The 17547-nt window shown below is 41.9% G+C and overlaps 1 protein-coding gene and 2 pseudogenes across 8 annotated transcripts in view; 1 reads left to right on the top strand and 2 right to left on the bottom strand.

Moving 5' to 3' along the window:
• GALNT13 (polypeptide N-acetylgalactosaminyltransferase 13) overlaps window positions 1–17547 on the top strand; it is a 770323-nt gene that overhangs the window by 697242 nt on the left and 55534 nt on the right. The window lies entirely within an intron of this gene.
• On the bottom strand, window positions 6477–6595 carry LOC134945948 (5S ribosomal RNA; annotated as a pseudogene).
• Window positions 12781–12899, bottom strand: LOC134945946 (5S ribosomal RNA; annotated as a pseudogene).

Raw genomic sequence — 17547 nt, 5'->3', positions numbered from 1 at the left:
CGTTATGTCATATTCCCCAGTTTGTCTGTGAGTCCATTTGTTTTGCATAACAGTTCAAACACCAGTACATTCCTGCAGACACTGGAGTGCATAACAGTTCTGACACCAGTACTTTCCTGCAGGCACTGGTGTGCATAACATATTCAGCAGCCTAATACTCCTGTTGAAATTTTGTGGGAATATGGAGCATACCCCTCAAAATACGTTGCAACAGGTGGTCGATCAGGTGCAGGTCCTGACTCGACAATTTAATGATTTGTCCATTAAAATGCACACCTCCCAGGCTGCTGGCGGAGCTCCCGCAGCAGCAGCACCTGCAGGGGTTAAGGAGCCGAAAGTAAATCTCCCGGATCGTTTTTCTGGAGATCGCTCGCAGTTCTTTTGTTTCAAGGAGAGCTGCAAGCTATACTTCCGACTTAGGCCTCAGTCTTCTGGGTCGGAGATTCAGCGGGTGGGCATAGTGATTTCCTTGCTACAAGGAGACCCACAGGTCTGGGCATATGGGTTGCAGCCTGACTGTCCGTCGCTTAAAAGTGTTGATGCTTTTTTTACGGCACTGGGCATGTTGTATGATGACCCTGACAAGACGGCCTCAGCCGAGGCTCAGATTTCGATCCTTAAGCAAGGGCGAAGGCCAGTTGAGGTTTACTGTACGGAGTTTCGGAGGTTGGCCCATGATACCCAGTGGAATGACCCAGCCCTGAGACACCAGTACCGAAGAGGTCTTTCTAACCAGATAAAGGACCAACTGGTACAATATCCCTTGCCTGATAGCTTGGATCAGCTCATGCAGTTATCCATCCGGGTGGATAGACGGCTGAGAGAGCGTAGGCTTGAAAGGGAGACTGAGATTTCCTTCCTTCCCAAGGGAACCTCAGACTCTGAGGAATTTTCTGAGGAGCCTATGCAGATTGGGGCTACCCGCCTCTCCTCGCGTGAGAAGACGCGGAGGAGACAGCAGGGGTTGTGTTTGTACTGTGGGAATAAAGGTCATGTGGTAGTATCATGCCCAGAAAAGCCGGAAAACTTCAGGGCCTGAGGGTGATGGGAAATATCCTGTCAGGCCAGAAGTCAGAATTTCCCAAGAAGACTTTTATCATTCCGGTGACCTTGAAGATCCTCGGTCAAACTGTCAAGACTGAGGCCTTTGTGGACAGTGGGGCCGACGGGGTTTTTATGGACCGCCAATTCGCCCTGAAACACTCTGTTCCCTTAGTACCCTTGGCATCGGAAATTGAGATTTGTGGGTTAAACGGGGAACCATTATCCCAAGGTAAAATTACCTCTTGCACTAGCCAGATTTCTTTGTTTATTGGAGCCACACACTCTGAAAAATTGTCCTTTTATGTGACTGTCTGTACTTTTGCCCCATTGGTGTTGGGGTTACCCTGGTTAAGGGCCCACAATCCTCAATTTGACTGGGTCTCTGGGGAGATTCTTAGTTGGGGTACTGATTGTTTCAGGAGTTGCTTGAGCCTTCCAGTCAGGCTCTCGCAGCTAAGTTTGCCAGGATTGCCAGGGTGTTATGCAGATTTTGCGGACGTGTTCTCCAAAAAAGTTGCAGAGGTACTACCTCCCCATCGCCCCTATGACTGTGCCATTGATTTGTTGCCAAATGCTAAGCTTCCCAAGAGCAGGTTGTACTCCCTGTCACGTCCTGAGACTCAGGCTATGGCAGAGTACATTCAGGAGAACTTGGCTAAGGGATTTATCAGACCTTCACAGTCTCCAGTTGGGTCGGGGTTCTTCTTCGTGGGTAAAAAGGACGGTTCGTTGCGACCCTGCATCGACTTCAGGGAATTGAACCGTATCACGATTAAAAACTCATACCCACTGCCTCTCATTTCGGTCTTGTTTGACCAGCTTCGTACTGCCACCATTTTTTCTAAGATTGACCTACGCGGTGCGTACAATCTAATCCGAATAAGAGAGGGGGATGAATGGAAGACTGCCTTTAATACCCACTCAGGGCATTATGAATATTTGGTGATGCCTTTTGGGCTCTGTAATGCCCCGGCAGTCTTCCAGGATTTCATGAATGATGTGCTCAGGGAATATTTGGATAGATTCTTAGTTGTATACTTAGATGACATCCTAATCTTCTCCCATTCCCTGGAGGAACATCGGAAGCATGTACGCTTAGTCCTCCAGAAACTCAGAGACCACCGGCTTGGGGCGAAGCTGGAGAAGTGCGAATTTGAAGTTCAGCAAATCGCATTTCTAGGATATATTATCTCCCCAGAAGGTTTCCAAATGGAGGGTTCCAAGGTACAGGCAGTCCTTGATTGGGTGCAGCCCACTAGTTTGAAGGCGCTTCAGCGTTTCCTGGGCTTTGCGAATTTTTATAGACGATTTATCGCTGGATTTTCGTCTATAGTGGCGCCCTTGGTGGCACTCACTAAGAAAGGGGCGGATGTTGCTCACTGGTCTTGTGAGGCTAAAGCGGCTTTTGCCCGTCTCAAAAGGGCATTTGTTTCGGCCAAGGTGCTGCGACACCCAGATCCAGAGCGTCCTTTTGTGGTGGAGGTGGATGCCTCTGAGATGGGTATTGGGGCAGTGCTTTCTCAGATGGGAGTGTCTGATAATCGCCTTCATCCCTGTGCTTACTTTTCCCGTAAATTTTCGCCTGCCGAGATGAATTATGACGTGGGTAACCGGGAATTGTTGGCTATTAAGGATGCACTCGAGGAGTGGAGACACTGGCTTGAGGGGGCTAAGTTTGTGGTCTCAATTCTCACTGACCATAAGAATCTGGCATATTTAGAGTCAGCGAAGCGTCTCAATGCCAGGCAGGCACGATGGGCTTTGTTTTTTGCTCGCTTTAATTTTTTGATAACATATCGCCCTGGGTCAAAAAACATCAAGGCTGATGCGCTCTCGCGGAGTTTTGCTCCAATCCAGGAGACCACCGAGGAGCCGTTGCCCATTGTTTCCCCATCATGTATTAAAGTGGGCATTACCCAGGACCTCTTATCATTAGTCCTTAGAGCACAGGAGCAGGCTCCTCCAGACCTTCCGGTAGGTCTTTTGTTTGTGCCTCCTAGGTTAAGACAGCGAGTGTTCCTGGAATTCCATGCCAAGAAGTCGGCAGGTCACCCGGGTATTGCCAGAACTCGGGAGTTGCTATCTAGGGCGGTGTGGTGGCCCTCGGTGGCTAAGGATGTGGATCAGTGGGTTCGGGCATGTGACATCTGTGCCTGAAATAAGACTCTTAGAGGGGTTCCTGTTGGCCCATTACATCCACTCTCTATCCCATCTAAGCCATGGACCCACATTTCAATGGATTTTGTGGTGGACTTGCCCAAATCCTCGGGGATGACAGCCATCTGGGTTGTCGTTGACAGGTTTTCGAAGATGGCGCACTTCGTTCCACTGGTTGGGCTGCCATCAGCCAGACGCCTGTCTGAATTATTTATGCTGCATGTTGTGCGTCTCCACGGGTTGCCACTTGATGTGGTCTCTGACCGCGGATCCCAGTTTGTGGCCAAATTCTGGAGGGCATTTTGTTCCGATCTCCAGATTTCTGTCAGCTTGTCGTCAGGCTACCATCCGCAGTCTAATGGGCAGACTGAAAGGGTGAACCAGTCCTTGGAGCAGTTCCTCAGGTGTTATGTCTCCAAGTGTCAGACTGACTGGGTTGCTCATCTGTCCATGGCGGAGTTTGCCTATAACAACGTGGCTCACTCTGCTACAGGGATCTCTCCCTTCCTTTGTGTGTATGGGCATCATCCTAAGGCCAATTCTTTTGACCCCCTGGACTCCACGCCTGGTGGTTCCTCTGTGGTTTCGGTCCTTAGAGGTATTTGGCGGAAAGTGAAGAAAGCCCTTGTGTCTGTGTCATTAGTGACCAAAAGGGTTTTTGATAAGCGGAAAAGACCCTGCAGCTTCAAATTAGGAGACTTCGTCTGGTTGTCTACCAAGAATTTGAAGTTGAGACAGCCATCTCATAAGTTAGGCCCCCGGTTCATCGGCCCTTATAAGATCACCAGGGTTATCAATCCGGTGGCATTTCAGTTAGATCTGCCCCGTTCTTTGGGTATCAATAAAACATTTCATTGTTCCCTTTTAAAACGGGCGATTAGTAATCCTTCTTCCAGTGGAAGACCTTCCCCTCTTCTGATACGTGGCCAGAGGGAGTTTGTTGTTGAAAGGATTCTTGACTCCAAGGTGGTTCGGGGTCGGCTGTCATTTTTGGTGCACTGGAAGGGGTATGGCCCGGAGGAGCGATCGTGGGTGCGCAGTTGTGATCTTCATGCCCCCAGACTGATACGCTCTTTCTTCTCGCAGTTCCCCGATAAACCCGGTGGTAGGGGTTCTTTGACCCCTCGTCAGAGGGGGGGTACTGTTAGGGTCTCCTGCCCTGTGCTGCCACGTCGTCATGGCAACCGGGAGACAAGTGCTAGTGGAGTAACCTGAGCGCAGCTGATACTCCGGTTCGGGTCTTTTGCTGTGCAGTGGTTATAGGCTCTGTGCACGGCAGGGGATCCGGTGCTGGTTTTTGTGCTCACAGTCTGTGAGGTCTGAGTGGGGCGTGGACAGCACCTGCTTTATAAGGCCTCTTTTAAGGGTAAGCAGATGCTGCTGAATCTTTGTTGGTTAGTCAGTTCATGAAAGTTAGCCAGTACTGTGTAGCTTTGTATTTGTTTGTTGCTTACTGCAAATAGGCCTGGGGATTTGGTATTACACTCTGCCAATCCAGACCTAGCAGTAAGACTGGAGTCAGTCGTTTAGCTTGCTGGGGTTCTGTTACTACTCTGTGAACTTAGCAAGTTTGCGGCTGTATTCTAAGACTTGCCTGTCTAATCCTGTCTCACTGTGCTAGGTGTCAGGGGTCAGTTTAGTGGCAGTAAGCTAAAACCTGTGCACTGCAAGTGAGAATCAGGATTGTGGAGACTCTCCTTGTGTCTATCATTCCATCTCTGACCAAGGAGTTTACTGCCACACCCGTTGGTAACCCTTTAGGGTTTTGCTGTTGCCCTTAGCAACAGCATTTCGGGTTCTCTACGTATTAAAACACAACATCTTGCTTTTTCCATCTGAGCAGTTCTAATACAAGGGAGATACCCAGTTCCTTAGCCTCCGGGCTTCTCTGTTCACTTTGTGTGTATTTTGTTACCCTATCACCTTCTGTGTACGTTATGTCATATTCCCCAGTTTGTCTGTGAGTCCATTTGTTTTGCATAACAGTTCAAACACCAGTACATTCCTGCAGACACTGGAGTGCATAACAGTTCTGACACCAGTACTTTCCTGCAGGCACTGGTGTGCATAACAGCCGCTAAACCCCATGGTCCTGACGGAGTCCCCAGCATCCATTTAGGACGTTAGAGAAACTAACTATTCAGAGACACTTCATAAAAAACCCACAAGTGACACAAACAGCAAGTGGGAAAAAGCCAGTGGTTTCCTTGCCGTCCAAATTCTACCCGGTAGAGTCTAGGGGTAGCCATTTAGAGGTATTCTATGACACGGTAAAAAGCGATTTCAGGAAGTTAAACATCAAGGAAAATAAATACAGCGCCAATTTGAACCCCCAAGAGAAAAAGGCTATGAAAACTCTGAGAGAGGACAAAGATTTAGTAATAAAGGGAGCTGACAAAGGTGGAGCTGTGGTCTTACAATCAAAAAAAGCATATACAGATGAAGCCACCAAAATACTTTCTGATAACATCACATATGTAGAATTATCAGAGAACCCAACGGAGTTATACCAAGAAAAATTATCAGTACTCCTATCAGGAGCCTTAAAAAAGGAAGTAATATGTAAGGAAGAATTTGATTTCCTCTACATTAAGTATCCGACCATGCCCACTTTTTATCACATCCCTAAAGTGCATAAGAACAAAACCACTCCTCCTGGAAGGCCTATAGTTGCTGGAATCAACTCATTATCGTCAAATCTGTCTCATTATCTGGACATAAAACTGCAACCCTATGTTTTACAGTTAAAATCTCATCTGAGGGATTCCACCAGCGTCCTCCAAAAACTTAGCACAGTTGTATGGACTGAGGACATGAGATGGCTGACCATCGATGTACAATCTTTGTACTCTACCATCCCACATAAAAAAGGTCTACAAACAATAGAAAAAATCCTTTTAGAAGATTCTGGAACAACTATGTCAATAAAGAGAAGAGAGAAAAAGAAAAAGAAACCCTTGTTGGGAGCACTCACTCTTGGAAACAATGGAGAGTTAGATAATACTTGATAAATTAGGTATTTAAAACGTGACTTTTAATTATTTATGGGTAAAATACGGAGTACACCCTGTTTTGTTGTTTAAAATGTAATTAAATAAACGTGAATCATTGGTTTCGAATTACCGCTGTGAATATATAGGTGAAAACATGTATATATATAAGGCCAAAAAATTGCAAAAAAAGGTTCGGCATGAAATATGGCAAAATCAAGGAATGTGCCCACCAGGTATTGTTTTTTAGGTTAGTGCAATAATCTGAGTATTGCCGTCAAGTAAAACCTACAACACCAGGTATTCCTTAGTGGTCAACCACCTAAGTACTGACCAGGCCCAACACCGTATTGCTTCCAAGATCGGACGAGATTGGGCATGCGCGGTGTGGTGTGGTAGTAGATTTCGGTTTGAACAGCTGGTATGCAGCTATCAACTACAACACAGACCTGGTTCTTGAAATGGGCAGATAGCCTCTTAGAGAAGAGACATATGTTTGACCATCATTGCACCGAATTGTATTCCAAATATATAGGTATACTAAGGTTTAAATCATATGATCAGTCGGTTTTGCCAAACTGAGCCGCCTGCATGTTGCTTTTGATTGTGTGTGCTATGCAACATAAATCCCCAATGGATTTTTCACACGTAGTAGGGTATAAGAAAACCCTTGTTGTACTGATGACACGCCAACAAAAAAACATTAAATAATGAAAGTAATGTAATGTCATTAAGGCTGAAAATTATTCAAAAATATCTTTATCAGCTGTACAGACAGACTGGCAGATAAATAAATAGGGAATGTATTACAAAAGACACAAACCCTCCTGCCCACACTTAGGCTAAACGGAACCTTAGAGCCTAAAACGCCGCATGCTGTCTGTGTGGCAATCTTGTTGCCAAAATAAACCACTAAACATGTATCCACTGAATCTCCACAATAAATTAATCAAAAATATGGCATGCCGAATATAATTTGTGCTTCATTGGCAATTGTATATACAATCATTCATGTGCTCATATTTAAGATATCTGTGGGGAAAAAAAAGGAATTATGCTGCTGAATATGCAGGAATAAATAAGTGGCAACATATATGTTCCAATTGCTGCAGCTATAGTGGATGACAGTTTGTAGCTATTTTGTAATGTGTCTGCCCAAAATTGACACAGAAAAAAGTACAAATAAAGATAAGCTGTGTATTGATAGCACTTATGAAACAGATTGTTCCATATGTTGTAGATGTACCTTATATAACTGGCATAATTTGCCGAAAAAAATTTGAGGACCAGTGCACCTGTTGTTTAAATTACATAAGTGCGTGGCAGGAGAGCGGGAGACGTGAAAGTGCAGGATATAACTATAAGTGATACTTAGAGCCGTCTGTCGTCTGTCTCCTGTACTGCTGTGTGCCGCTGTCAGTGCCGCGTTCAGCTCGAGTTAACGAGCTGTGAAGATCTGCGGCTTGCCCAGTCTCCTCTCCTGCCGGTCTGCTGGTCACGTGAGCGCGCTCACCGTGACCACGTCCACCTCCCCTACGTACGTTTCACAACGAGCTTGTTCACGGGTAGTGTGAACACTGAAGGTGCAGACCCGGTTTTTAAGTCTGCTGAGATAATTGGTAATTGGCTACAGAGTTTAATAATTGTAGCAATGATTACCTCTGGGTCTGGCTGTTTGAAAAGAGCTGCAGTGAAAGCTCAAGGAATGTCCTGCATGTATCAATATGAATAGTGAATAGATGGCCTGCAACATATGCGATGGGAAATTCTGAATATAGTATATTTGAAATTTGTGGAAAAATTGTTGTGTAATTAAGCACATATGTGCCGGGAAAAAGAAGAGTATTAAGGTGTGGATAAGATAGATAAATGAAAAAATATAGATAATCAAATAATTAAATAAATATATATATGAATAAGTAATAATAACTAATAATGGTAAAAGATATGAATATATATGAATAAATATAATTGTAAACTAGGAGTATGAGGAAAAAGTGGGTGTATAAGAATTAATGTGGCAAATGCAAATTGGTAGTGTTAAAAACAGATAGTGTTAAAAAAACTGATTGGGGGTGTGGGGGGGGGGGGGGGTGTGGTGGGGTGGGGGTTGTGGGGGGGTTGGGGGAAAGAAAAGGGGGGGGGGTTTGTTGTGATGTTAATGGGGAAAAAGGGGTGTGTATGTTAGTGAGGTGTTGGAAATATGGTTAATGGGGAAGAAGAGTGAGTATGTTAATGAGGTGTTGGAAGGGAAAAAAACATGGCGTGAGAGATGATAGTGTTGAATGCAATGGTGTGTGAGAGGAAAGGGGGTATGGGGTGCCCTGCATTGTGCAGGTTGTATAGTAAAAATAGATTGTGAAAAGTATAAATAGAAAGGGGGAGGACGGGAGGAAAATAGAGGGGAGGGTGAAAAAGGAGAAGGGGGGGAGGGGGTGGGGGGTTTATGAAAAAAAGGGGGGGGGGGGGCGGGGGGGAAAAAAGGGGGGGGGGCTGAAGGATAAATAAAAAGAGGCTATGAGAGAAAGAGATGGTGATATGTAATAGTGTGGTCCCTACTAGGCTAGTTATTAGTTATTATTTAATGGTAATATGGTTTAATGGTAATATGGTCAAGTTGAAAGAAAGGCGCCATAATTAATGGTTTCATTGAGTCCTTGGGGATGTAGTGAGTTTAGTCTAAAAGTCCACTCACATTCCTTCCGTAAAAGGGTATTGGTCAAATCTCCTCCTCGTATACCCAGTTTAACTTGCTCAAGTCCACAGACCTTAAGTTCATTCCACCGGCCTGCATGTTTAGAGACAAAATGTCGTGCTACAGAGGTGATTTGCTTCATTTTTTGTAGATCTTTTGTCGCATTGCGAATAGATCCAACGTGTTCCAGAATTCTTTGCTTGAATGCTCTGGTCGTCATGCCAACGTATCTTTGTCCACATGTGCATACTATGCAATAAATCACTCCTTCTGTTGAGCAGTTAATGAAATGTCTGATTTTAATGTCTTTGCCATAGCGGTCCTGAATGTTGTCAGTCTTAAGAATATATTGACAGGCTTTACAATGACCACATGGATGTGTGCCGATCGTGGGTTGTAATTTGCCTCGTGTTGTTTGGAAATGGCTGGACACCAGTCTATCTTTCAAGTTTCTCGATCTCCTCCAGCTCATGGATACTTGTGGTCCAAGTTTTTGAGATAAAGTGGGATCCAAATGGAGAATTCCCCAGTGTTTTTGAATGGCTTGTTTTACCTGACGCCACTCTTGGCAGAAACCCCCTACAAACCTGATATTCTTGTCTTGTTGTGGTTTTTGTTTCTTTTCAAAGATAAGATGTTCTCTCTGGATATTCTGGATGTTTCTACTGGCTTTCTTGATTGAAGTGTTACTGTATCCCCTTTCTCGTAATCTCTTCGAGAGTTCTTTGCTTTGATCCTCGAAGTCTTGATCATTGGAGCAGTTCCTTCTTAAACGGAGATATTCCCCCTTGGGTATGTTTGTAATTGTTGGGGGAAAGTGGGAGCTAGTTTGGTGTAGCAGAGTGTTTGAGGATGTCTCCTTTCTATATAGTTTTGTTGAGAGCATTTTGTTTACATCTTTATAGATCAGTACATCCAAAAATGGGAGTTCATCCTGACTGATTTGGTGGGTAAGTCGAATATTGAGGTTGTTGTTGTTAAGATGTTCTATAAACAGGAGAAGCATCTGTACATCACCTTCCCATATCATCAGAATATCATCGATGTACCTTACCCACATGATGATATTGGATGTGAAAACATCATTGCTGTCCGTGAACACAAATTCGCGTTCCCACCATCCTAAAAAGATATTCGCATACGTGGGGGCACAAGCTGCCCCCATAGCGGTGCCCCTGGTCTGTAAAAAAAATCTGTTATTGAAGTTGAAGAGATTGTGACTGAGTATGAACTGGAGTAGGTCGGCAAGGAACACATGGAATTTTTCCATGCCTTCCATGTTCATAAAATAATTAACGGCTTCAAGTCCTCTGTCATGATCAATTGAAGTATACAGTGCCTCAACGTCCAAAGAGACTAAGTATTGGTTTGTTTCCAGTTTAACATCATGAATCTTGCGAAGAACATCTGTGGTGTCTTGGACAAAGGAAGGGAGACCCAGAACGTGGTGTCGTAGATGTAGATCGACAAAGATGCTGGCTTTTTCGGTTAAAGATCCTATCCCAGATACGATTGGTCTTCCTGGTGGTTGCCTCATATTCTTATGTATCTTGGGGAGCATGTAGAAAGTAGGGATGCTGGGATGTGTTGTCTGGAGATATTGATATTCTGAAGATGTTATGGTCCCTTCCGCATGAGCATCGGTGAGAATCCGGTTGAATAGTGTCTTGTAATTTTCCATAGGGTTCAGTAATACTCTTTGATAACAAGTTTGGTCTTCCAACTGTCGATAGGCTTCCTGTATATACTGTTCGCGGGGCCATACCACCACGTTTCCCCCTTTATCAGATGGCTTTATAATGACATCTTGCCATGATTCAATCTCTTTGAGAGCATTAAGTTCCTTCCTGGATAGATTGGAATTGTACAGACTTCTGGTCTTCCGGAGATGTATATGGTCAAGTTCTTGAGACACTAATTTGGTGAATATCTGTACTTCTGGGCTCGTCTGCTCTGTTGGGAAAAACGTAGACCTTTTCTTACAAATGACCCTCGTACTGACTTCCCACTGGGAGTCTGTGGTTGGTGTTGATTCTGTATCCAAAGATTGTAGAGCTTCCAATGCTTCCAGTTCAAGTCCAGAAAGATCTGATGTATTCATGTTGTCACCTGTTTCTGTCTGATAAGATTGTGTACCGTCAGTTTTGGAAGTAGCTATTTTATTATGAAATTTAGTAAGAAGTAACTTCCTGCAAAAAAGTTTTAAGTCTTTTTCCCATTTGAATCTGTTGAACTTTTCGGTTGGTGAATAGGAGAGACCTTTGCTCAGGACTTGGATTTGATCGTGATCTAAAATGTGTGCTGAGAGGTTGATAATCTTGAGTTGTGAAGAAGTATCCGTTGATATTGGGAAGACTGAAGTTACCTTCTGCGTGAATTCCGTACTGGTTGTCTTCTCGGTGGTAGTTGATCCCACTGTTGTTGACGGCCTCTTCCTCCTCTTGCGCCCCCTCCTTGTCTTCCGTTTGCTGGGTGCCTTGATCCCCTTCCCCTGGGGGGATCCCCTAAAAAATGCTGTTGATGATATTGGGAGGAACTGTTACTCTCACCTCTGAAGTTTGTGGTTACTGATGCGTTGGGGATATATTCCGGAATATCTTCAGTTCCAGATGTCTCTATATCTGATGAAGAGTAGTGTTCAGGGTTTCTAGGGGGTCGCAATTGCCAAGAGGGCTTATTCCACTTGAATATTTTGCCCGATGCAATGTCCTTTTTATCTCTAGCAAATTTATTTCTTTTTCTGTCGATGATGGTTTGTTCGTATGTTAGAAGGTCTTGTTTGTTTTTCTCGAAACAGCGTTGAAATTGTGTATCTTTCTCCCAGGGCTCCAATTTCTTACTTAAATCGTCCAGGTCACGTTCACAGCCCTCGAGTATGAGATGGTTGTGTTTAATCAAAATGCCCATGAGTTCCATGGAGCATTTGAGGAGACAGTTGTCCCAATCAGTTTTAAGATTTTCACTGGCCAGGCTGAAAGTGGGAAAAACTCTTGGCCTAAGGCCGCGTGGTGCAATTTTGTTCTTAAGGTAGTTCTCTAATGTAGTGAGGTCCCAACTGGTTCTTATTTGTTTGTGCAGTAATTGTTTGAGTTGTACAAAATCAGATTCCCAGTTGGTATGTGGTTCTGTATCTACTACGTTGCTTGGAAAAATTTCATCTAAGTTTTCTCTATTCCTATGTTTGTAGGACAATTCCTGCTTTAAACTGAAGCTCATGTTAATGATGTATGGGACTATGCCCGTTGGTGTACTGAAAGGCTGTAGTTACTGGAAAATTGTTCGTTATCAAATATTCCGTGCTGGTATTCCTAAGAAAACTATTTCTAGTTGTATACAATATGCAAAAGGAAAATTGGGTTAAGGATGCCGCACAAGAGTAAATGATGTTGCATGAGTAGATAATTAATGTAAGTTTCCAAGAAAACCGACCAACCGAAAAAACTTTCGGAATTAATCACCATCTACCATTAAACTGTCAAAGTTGTGGGTAGAAAAAAGGAGGGTGATTGTCGATGGTGCTCCCATGGGTCTATTACATTGGTAATAAAGAGAAGAGAGAAAAAGAAAAAGAAACCCTTGTTGGGAGCACTCACTCTTGGAAACAATGGAGAGTTAGATAATACTTGATAAATTAGGTATTTAAAACGTGACTTTTAATTATTTATGGGTAAAATACGGAGTACACCCTGTTTTGTTGTTTAAAATGTAATTAAATAAACGTGAATCATTGGTTTCGAATTACCGCTGTGAATATATAGGTGAAAACATGTATATATATAAGGCCAAAAAATTGCAAAAAAAGGTTCGGCATGAAATATGGCAAAATCAAGGAATGTGCCCACCAGGTATTGTTTTTTAGGTTAGTGCAATAATCTGAGTATTGCCGTCAAGTAAAACCTACAACACCAGGTATTCCTTAGTGGTCAACCACCTAAGTACTGACCAGGCCCAACACCGTATTGCTTCCAAGATCGGACGAGATTGGGCATGCGCGGTGTGGTGTGGTAGTAGATTTCGGTTTGAACAGCTGGTATGCAGCTATCAACTACAACACAGACCTGGTTCTTGAAATGGGCAGATAGCCTCTTAGAGAAGAGACATATGTTTGACCATCATTGCACCGAATTGTATTCCAAATATATAGGTATACTAAGGTTTAAATCATATGATCAGTCGGTTTTGCCAAACTGAGCCGCCTGCATGTTGCTTTTGATTGTGTGTGCTATGCAACATAAATCCCCAATGGATTTTTCACACGTAGTAGGGTATAAGAAAACCCTTGTTGTACTGATGACACGCCAACAAAAAAACATTAAATAATGAAAGTAATGTAATGTCATTAAGGCTGAAAATTATTCAAAAATATCTTTATCAGCTGTACAGACAGACTGGCAGATAAATAAATAGGGAATGTATTACAAAAGACACAAACCCTCCTGCCCACACTTAGGCTAAACGGAACCTTAGAGCCTAAAACGCCGCATGCTGTCTGTGTGGCAATCTTGTTGCCAAAATAAACCACTAAACATGTATCCACTGAATCTCCACAATAAATTAATCAAAAATATGGCATGCCGAATATAATTTGTGCTTCATTGGCAATTGTATATACAATCATTCATGTGCTCATATTTAAGATATCTGTGGGGAAAAAAAAGGAATTATGCTGCTGAATATGCAGGAATAAATAAGTGGCAACATATATGTTCCAATTGCTGCAGCTATAGTGGATGACAGTTTGTAGCTATTTTGTAATGTGTCTGCCCAAAATTGACACAGAAAAAAGTACAAATAAAGATAAGCTGTGTATTGATAGCACTTATGAAACAGATTGTTCCATATGTTGTAGATGTACCTTATATAACTGGCATAATTTGCCGAAAAAAATTTGAGGACCAGTGCACCTGTTGTTTAAATTACATAAGTGCGTGGCAGGAGAGCGGGAGACGTGAAAGTGCAGGATATAACTATAAGTGATACTTAGAGCCGTCTGTCGTCTGTCTCCTGTACTGCTGTGTGCCGCTGTCAGTGCCGCGTTCAGCTCGAGTTAACGAGCTGTGAAGATCTGCGGCTTGCCCAGTCTCCTCTCCTGCCGGTCTGCTGGTCACGTGAGCGCGCTCACCGTGACCACGTCCACCTCCCCTACGTACGTTTCACAACGAGCTTGTTCACGGGTAGTGTGAACACTGAAGGTGCAGACCCGGTTTTTAAGTCTGCTGAGATAATTGGTAATTGGCTACAGAGTTTAATAATTGTAGCAATGATTACCTCTGGGTCTGGCTGTTTGAAAAGAGCTGCAGTGAAAGCTCAAGGAATGTCCTGCATGTATCAATATGAATAGTGAATAGATGGCCTGCAACATATGCGATGGGAAATTCTGAATATAGTATATTTGAAATTTGTGGAAAAATTGTTGTGTAATTAAGCACATATGTGCCGGGAAAAAGAAGTGTATTAAGGTGTGGATAAGATAGATAAATGAAAAAATATAGATAATCAAATAATTAAATAAATATATATATGAATAAGTAATAATAACTAATAATGGTAAAAGATATGAATATATATGAATAAATATAATTGTAAACTATGTCAAGCAGGGAATTTATGCTCGAAAGCATTAGATTCATTCTTGAACATAATTTTTTTGAGTATAATCAGAAACATTACTTACAGGTACAGGGGACAGCCATGGGGACGAAATTCGCCCCGGCTTACGCGAATCTGTATATGGGTGTATGGGAAGAGTCATTTATATACCAATCAGAGTATAAGGAAAATATACTGTTTTATCAGAGATTTATAGATGACCTCCTATTCATTTGGCGCGGTGACCCCTCTAGTATCGATCAATTTCTCATTTTCATTCATGAAAATGATTTCAATCTTAAATTTACCCATCAAACAAACACCACTACCATCGAGTTCTTGGATTTAGTATTGGTAGGCATTCCCGGCAAAGTAATACAAACGAAGACACATTTTAAAGAAGTCGATGCCAACAGTTATATCCCCCAGACCAGTTGCCATCTAGCAAGGTGGAAGGAGGGAGTACCATATGCACAATTTTTGCGCATTAGACGTAATTGTACTACCCTAAAGGACTATTGGGAACAGGCATCCATTCTAACAGAAAGATTCCTGGAACGAGGATACAGTAAAGAACTAATAGAAACAGCTAAGATCAAAGCGGGAAATAGAGAAAGGGAAACAATGCTAATTCCTAAGAAAAAACCTGGAGGGGATAGATATCAACATTCCAGACCTTTCATTACCCAGTACAACTGTGAAAATTACAGTGTAAGAAAGATAGTGGAAAAACATTGGGGAATTTTAAAAAAAGACCCCATTCTTGGTCCAGAATTACCGAACAAACCTGAATTTATATTTCGTAGAGCCAACAATCTGAAAAGCATTATAGCACCCAGTAAAGTGGAGGAAGGAAGGAAGATCACCCCCAATCAGGGAAGTTTCATCTCTTCCAAAGGTTGCTTCCCCTGTTCAAAATGCATTTGTTGCAGCTATATGGAAAGAAAACCATTTAGCTGCGAGATACATACAGGTCGTATCTATAAGCTCAATCAATTGGTAAACTGCAATACGGAGTATGTAATCTATAGGATTACTTGCAGTTGCAAGTTATCCTATATAGGTAAAACAAAAAGACAGGTAAAAATTAGAATACAAGAACACATTAGAAATATCAAAAATAAAGTGTGTACGCATAGTTTACCCAGACACTACAGGGATAAACATGGGTCAAAAATTGATAAAAGCAATTTTTCTTTTACCATTCTAGAGCACATTCAGGTAGATCCAAAGGGTGGAAATAGAGATCTTATATTATCCAAAAAAGAAACATTTTGGATTTATACCCTAGACACTCAGACCCCTAACGGACATAATGAAGGATGTGACATTGTTTCGTTTCTGTAAAAAATCTGTGTAAGATAATGGCTTTTGAATATGATTGTATCAAACAATTTGCTGTAAGTGGACGGACATGTATGTATATACCCAGCCTAATCCAGTTAGAGAACTCCTTAAGTTACAGGGGGTGGTGACTATTCACTAAATGGAATTAATATATATAAAAAACATAAAAAATAGCACAATAGCACTTAAATTAAATAATAGCTAAATATAGCACCAATTAGTAGGTAAATATGGGGTGAATCCTTTAGGGACACTTATAATTATTTAATTGGGCACCAATTAACAACACATAATAATATAGGAGACTTTAAAGGAGATAAAGGTATTCGTATAAATTCAACACTGATTAAATAAATTATTACAATTAATTAGCACCCCATAGATTCATATATAAATAAGATAAAATACTGAATAAATGATTATTAGATTTAATTAGCACCTAATAGAATCAAATAAGACACAACCATTGGGTCAGATTAAATTTATTGATCCACCACCATTGCATCACTCTCTCTGATTTAATATCTAAGAGAGATAAAGATGGCACACACGGGGTTAAAAGAGTTTAAAAAGAAATAAAATGTTTAAATAGGTATATTATACATTAAGTATATTGCACTATATATTAGATAAGGATCACAAGCATTGAAAATATAAAAATAATAATATAGGATTAGTAAATAGTTATATAGTATTCTGCATCACTCCCGTTGGATATGGCGGAAGTGATGTCAGTGAAACGCAATCGGAGGTGCCGTGGAACGCATAAATGAAAAGTATATTCACGGACTTCAGAAGTTGGATTGGCATATTTGAAATGTACACATTAAGCAGGGAACACACTGAGGAGAGGAGAGGTGCGTGTTGGTAATTATACCTATTGGGACAGCCACCACGGCCGCACTGAGCCGTTCTCACTGCCGCATCACTTCCGCATAATACACCGGAAGTGAAGGCAATGGAACGCACGTCGGGACCGCAGTGGAACGCATAGACAATTAATGCGTCCACTACGGTTAAAAACAGATTTAACTTAAGCAAAACCCCAATTTGATAATAAAATAAGATTCTAATAAGTCACAGATTTACTGAATTAAACGGAAGGCTAAGTAGATTAATTGATTAAATTAGTTGGAAGTAGAGACACACAGGAAGTGAGTCATTAAGGCTAAGGGTATATAAACCCACCTGTTCAGCACTATGTTACACTGCTGTTCAGGAGAGCCTGTCACTATTCAAAGTAAGTTACAATGTTGCTTTTTGGATGTGGGATTTTGTATCAGACTATGTATTTCACTGACTTATTTACACTGGAAGGCTGGGCTGATACTTAGATGTTTGTTCATAATAACCATTATTTGTTATTATGTAACAATAGTGATTGAATATGGGAATCCTCTGTATGATTAAAGCCCAAACTATCACCCTGACTTTTCATACAATGAATGTAATGAAGAATTAAGTTCTGTTGTATAAAAACGATGTGAAACAAGTTACATATAAAACATGTTAGCTTTTGTTATATTTAGAAAAATACTATAAGTTATCACTAATTGTTTTATAGGCCGGATCATTATAAGTGTGTTTGTAGCTGATAGGGAATACAACAGCACAACCTCCCAGTTTGCACTTATATGAGGGTATGTATGATCAAGTTTTATGCCCCCTCCTTTCTGGAGTAATCTACCTCCTATCCTCATAGAGGAAAAAATGTTCCTTAAAGTC

Source organism: Pseudophryne corroboree, chromosome 7, assembly GCF_028390025.1.
Source record: "Pseudophryne corroboree isolate aPseCor3 chromosome 7, aPseCor3.hap2, whole genome shotgun sequence".
Classification (NCBI taxonomy): domain Eukaryota; kingdom Metazoa; phylum Chordata; class Amphibia; order Anura; family Myobatrachidae; genus Pseudophryne; species Pseudophryne corroboree.
This window is presented reverse-complemented; position numbering and strand designations above follow the sequence as displayed.